We start from the raw sequence: 6,229 nt of genomic DNA on the forward strand, positions 1-6,229 counted from the left end.
CGGGCTTCGGGGATCTATTATGGCTTCAGGTTTACCTCCATATGCAATTTCGTTAGAAATTGGTGTTCCACAACCTGCGTACACCCCGGCAATTCTGAAACGAGATCTCGATTCCGGTGAAGCAACTTCCGACATTGCTGTTTTTTGGCCTGTGACAGCATCTCTGCCATTGTGCCATCTTCAATGTCAGCTTCGACATTTCCTGCCAGACATGGAGTTTCCACTGCTTCTCTATCTCGCCATGGCTTAATCAGGTTGATGTGATACACCTGGTAGGGCTTTCTTCTACCCGGTTGGTGGATCTTGTAGTTCACCTCACCCAGTTTTTTGACCACTTCATAGGGTCCTTGTCACTTGGCCAGAAATGTACTTTCCACAGTGGGGACCTATACCAACACGCGATTGCCAGGGCTGAAGTATCTCACCCTTTCAGAGCGATTTATATACTCTCGCCTGTGAGTCTTGCACCCAGAGAAGACTCTTTCATGATGGGCATCACCTCAGCCATCCTCTCCTGCATCTGGGCCACATGCTGAATGATGCTCCTGTGGAGGGTAGCCTCTGCTTCCAAAGTTTCCTTCGCTAGGTCAACAAGGTCCCAAGGATGTCGACCATACAAGAGTTCAAAGGGAGAGAAACCCGGTAGAGGCTGCGGAACTTCTCTGATAGAAAACTGCAAATATGGAAGCAGACAATCCCAGTCTCGGCCATCCTTCTCCACGACTTTACAGAGCATGGACTTTAAGGTCTTGTTGTATCTCTCCACATGCCCGTCTGTCTGTGGGTGATAATACAACTGAAGACTTCAGTGAAAGTGCAGCGCTTTACATAGTTCCCTCGTGACTCTGGACATAAAGGGGTCCCTTGGTCTGTTAGGATTTCCTCTGGCAGTCCAGTTTGAGAGAAGATGTGGATTAACTTCCGGGCTATATTCTTAGAGGAGGAATTTCTCAATAATACTGCCTCAGGGTACCAAGTCATGTAATCGAGAACCACTAAGTTGTACTGATGCCCTCTAGAAGATTTGACCAGGGGACCCACTAGATCCATGGCAATATGGTTAAATAGAACCTCTGTAATTGATAATGGCACCAGGGGACTTCGAAAGTGAGAGACTGTTGCAGTTTGCTGGCAGGTAGGATAGGACCTGCAATAGTTTAAAATCTTTCGGTCACACCCCATCCAGTAAAACCTCCAAAGAATCTGCCCCCAGATGACCACCTAAGACATGAGACTGGGCCAGGTCTAGCACCCTGCACCTATAGGGCCCTTGTAACAACAGTTGTTCAATTACCTCACATCTCAGCTGGGTAAACCAATATAGTAATTCCCCATTTACTGCAAAGTAGGGGAACCTGGTGTCAGCCCCTGGCTCTTGAGCAACCCTATTTATAATAGTCACATTTTCAAACGCCCCTTTTAGTGTCCAGTCCCTCATTTGAGCAGTCCCAAAGTTCCCTCTGGAAACCGCCAATTCCAGGGTATTTGTCTCCTGGAACACTGCTTCATCCTCACTGCTGACTAACACACTCCGGGGGAATTCATCTGCCTCAAACTGCGATGAAGTCTCATCATTGAGGGCTAACTGTCCTTTATCTGAGACACTGGACACCACCCCTTTTTTCAACAAATCCCAGAACAAATTAAAGTCTTGCCCTATTATTACTGGGTGCAACAGGTCTTTCACCACTCCAATCTCAGACTTTGATCAAAAGTTTGTTTTTATGGTCAGAGTGGCAACAGGGTAGTCCTTGGTGTCCCCATGGATACAGCGGATGACCACCATCTTTCCAGGAATCAGCCAGTGTGGGAGTGTGACCCTCACCAGGGTCACCAAACTCCCTGTGTGTAGCAGTCCCACTACTCTTACACCATTTATTTTCACAGGACATGCCTGCGGCCCCTCAATGGGTTGACCATGCACACTGCAGGCTGGATAGGCATAATATGACGAGCACCAACCAATGATGAAGTACACCTGCTCAGTGGTCAGGGAACAACAGGCAGCTATGTGTCCTGGGACCTGACACCTGCAACAGATGATGTTATTGGCTGAGGGTGTTTGTCAAACCTCCACTCGACCCTTGGGACCTTGGACTCCCCCCTCCCGTGGCTCTAGAACACTTTTTTGCATGTCACTTCCCAGTTGAACCCCCAGTAGGGAAATAGTAAGTCCCATTGCTTCCCCAGGGAACTCTACACTACCTGGTACCTCTCCACCAGTCCGATCAGGTCATTGGCATTCCAGGGATCTCCCTGGGCAACCCAAGTCTGTACTGGCTTTGGAAGGGAGTGAACGAACCTGTCCATTACAATTTCCTCCACTATTTGTGCTGGGGTGCTGCAACCATTTTTATACCAGATGCAGCAAATCGAACATATGAGAGCAAGGGGGTTTTTCGCCACGATACGCCCACTGGTGGACCCATTGTGCCCTGATAGTCATAGTCACACCCAGGTTCACTAAAATTTCTGATTTTTAACTTATACTCCTTAGCGTCCTGTAAGGCCAGATCATAGTAGGCCTTTTGTGGCTCTTCACTTAAATGTGGCACCAGCACCTCCGCTCACTGCTTCAGCGGACGTTTTTCCCTTTCGACGACTGTTTCAAACACCGTTGCGAAGGCCTCAACATCATCTCCTGGGGTCATCTTTTGCACTGCTCGCCTTACCACCTTCCGTACGTTGGAGTTATCACCTGGACTTGGGGGTGGAGCGGTCACCCTGCCACGGATTACTTTGGCTAAGCGATCTCTCTACCGCTGCTGATGTTCTATCGCCTGTTGTCGCTGCTGCTGCTCGCACTGCTGCATCTGCTGTATCAACAGCTTGTTCGTCTCCTGCTGGGCTAGATGCTGCTGTTGCTGGGCCTGCGCCAGGTGTTTAATCAGGTCCTGCATGTTGTCTGACCGTGCTTCCTGGCTTATTGCTGCCTTCACCCAGGATATGCGGTTCCTCTGTAGTCATCACAAGCCCTTTCAGGGATTCTTGCCTGCATTCTCCACCACCTGTGGTAGATCCACTCACTCAACTGCACTTTGAGGTAGACACAAAAATGCTTCTATGTTTAAGTTTCAGCTTTATTAACTTCATAAACCAGCTAGCACAAAACAAAACCGCCTTACCGGCATAAAAGAAAACAAAAGAACATGAATACAGTCCATACAATGCGGGTTCCGCTCTGTTTGCTCAGGGCAACACCGAGGAGGACCTGTTTCCTCCAAACACAGAACAGTGAGTGTTTTCAAGAGGACACCACCCAGAGGTGGAGCTATGCTGAAGAGCCGTCCTACCCATCTCTTTAGCTATTCACAAACTTTTGGCCCAGTTAAAAGCCATTTAACCTTCTCATCACCTAGTATGCTGGAGCATTACATCCGGGTTCACATCAATGAATTTAATAATCTCAGCGACACAATGTAACGTCTGCCTGGATCAACAGACTCGGGGGATGTAATGGACCGACTAGAGGGAAGCGACTCACCAAGCAGGACCCCCAGAACCCTGAAACCCTTTAACCCCTATACAGGGATTTGGAATTACACAGGGCCCTGAAGATCACTACCTGTGGAAGGCTGCAGTCCGATGAGAGTAGTCGTCAGGCAGGGTCAAACCAGGAATAGCAGAGCAGGGACAGAATCGGCAGACAAGGACAAAATCAGAAAACGGAGCAGAGGTCAAATCCAGATCGGGCAGCGAGGTACAAAAACAGCAGGCAGAAGGGTAGTCAGAAAACACTCAGAAGTCAGCACACAGGAATCGCAAAACCGAATAGGACGGACCAGGAGCCAGGAAATCAGAACGATCTCTGGCAGTGGTCATTTGACAGGAGGGGGAATAAGAAGGGTGTGGTGTCTTCCCATTGGCTGTAGCTGAACGCTGGAAACTTCAGCTGGAAGACACACGCCACCCACAGTCAGCCAGCGGTACTGCAGATCCCAAGATAACCCAGCCCAGTGGATGATCGAAGCCTGTGCCCACCGGTGCCGCTGGCATCGACTCCTCTCCCATCACCAGCACCATCCACAGCAGCACAAGGCGTCGCCTGGCGATCGGAGCAGAAGTCGCTGGAGCAGACTCCGGCGGTGACGTAACACACATACAGTATCTCCCCTTTTGTACATTACCAGTGATCAGATTACAATATTTATTGGAATGAGGGTTTTTTTTGTTTTCTGATTATTTTTTTTTGTAAATATTATTCCAATTTTTATTGTACTTTTTTTTACTTAGTCCTTATATGAGAAATTACCTTTAACAGCCCTGATCGCAATTATACTGTACTGTAATGCTCGATTATTGCAATATAGTGTTGCTCTTAGTGAAGTACTGACGGAAGCATCTGGGATCATGCTATTGGCACGATTCCATATGCTTTCCATTGCTTGCTGACCTGGAGTTCATCATGACGACTTCCGGTCACAATGGTAATGATTTGGCCTTCACAATCACATTGCAAGGCAGCTGATCGTAAGGGAGAGGGAGTGTGATCCCTTTAAATCCCTTTAAATCCCTAAGACCCTTAAATGCTACTATCAATATCGATCGTGGCATTTAGAGAGTTAGACAGCCAGACACGGCCCCAGCACTGTCCCTGGCTATAAGAGTCAGGGCTAGCAGTGATCGCGCCGGAACAGCTCCTGTGCCCATATAATAATAATAATAATAATTTTATTCATTTTTATAGCGCTATTAATTCCACAGCGCTTCACATACATTGGCAACACTGTCCCCATTGGGGCTCACAATCTAGAGTCCCTCTCTGTATGTCTTTTGGAGTGTGGGAGGAAACCGGAGTACCCGGAGGAAACCCACGCAAACACGGGGAGAACATACAAACTCCTTGCAGATGGTGCATATGATCGCCAGGACGTACTGGGTACATCCTTGGTTGGGAACTACATGAAAAGCAGGACGTACTTAGTATGTCCAATGTCGGAAAGGGGTTAAAGTAATGTGGAAGGAAAAAAAATAAAATTTTACTTTTTCCCACAAAAATATTGCTTTAGCCCCAATGTTTATATTTTCACAACGGTAAAGGCCCTGTTACACGCTACGATTTATCTGACGATATGTCATCGGGGTCACGGTTTCCGTAACGCACTTCCGTCATCGTTAGCAACGTCGTTGCGTGTGACACCTACGTGGGACTCCGAACGATTGCAAATAGGTTGAAAATCATTGATCGTTGACACGTCATTCAGTTTCAAAATATTGTTCGTCGTTTGGAACGCAGCAGACATATTGCTACGTTTGACACCCTGCCAACGACGAACAACATCCACACGACCGCCTTGGTCAAACAATATATCACTGAACGATGTTGCGTCGTTTGTGAGATGTGTACATGTGACCGCTATTAAACGACCTATGTTAGATCTCGGCAAATCGTAACTACGATCTGGGCGTGTCACATCGCTACTGAGATCGGCAGATAAATTGTAGCGTGTAACGGGGCCTTTACAGGAGAAAATTGACCATACATTTTGTTGTGCTATTTCTCCTAAGTGCATAGATACCCTATATGTGGTAGAAAACTACTGTTTTGGCGCACGTCAGGGCTTGGAAGAGAAGGAGTGCTATTTCAATTTTGGAGCGCTATTTTGGCTGCAATAGATTGCAGACAATATGTCACTTTTGAAGATCCCCTGACATGCCAGAACAGCAGAAACCCCCATAAGTGACACCAATTTGGAAACTACACATCTCTAGGAATTCATCTAGGAGTGTAGTGAACAATTTTAATTCACAGGCGATTCACAAAATTGTATGACATTGGGCAAAGTAAATCAAAAGTTCCTATTATTCCAATAAAATGTTCCTTTGTACTCGAATTTTTAATTTTCAAAATGAGCAATACAATAAACAAAATAGTACAGTTTTTACACCAATACCTTACATGTGGTCAAAAACTACTTTTGAGGTATAGTGCAAAGTTCAAAAAGGAAGGCGCACCATATTGGAGTGCAAAAATTTGCTGGAATATTTTGAGGTGCCATGTCACATTGGGAGAACCCATGACATACCAGAAAAGTAGAACCCCCATAAGTGATCCGACTTTACTGTGACGCCCCAAAGCTGTGGGGTACTTGGTCCCGGGGGCGTGTGACACTCAGGGGGGTCGTTGTCACGGCCGATGTCCGGTTCTGTGACCCTGGGGGTCAGTCCAAATAAAAAGGGGTTAAAATAAAAATTTGTCGACTACGCCACTTGCGGTGTGCGGCCAGGT

Source organism: Anomaloglossus baeobatrachus, chromosome 5 (genome assembly GCF_048569485.1).
Source record: "Anomaloglossus baeobatrachus isolate aAnoBae1 chromosome 5, aAnoBae1.hap1, whole genome shotgun sequence".
Taxonomy (NCBI): domain Eukaryota; kingdom Metazoa; phylum Chordata; class Amphibia; order Anura; family Aromobatidae; genus Anomaloglossus; species Anomaloglossus baeobatrachus.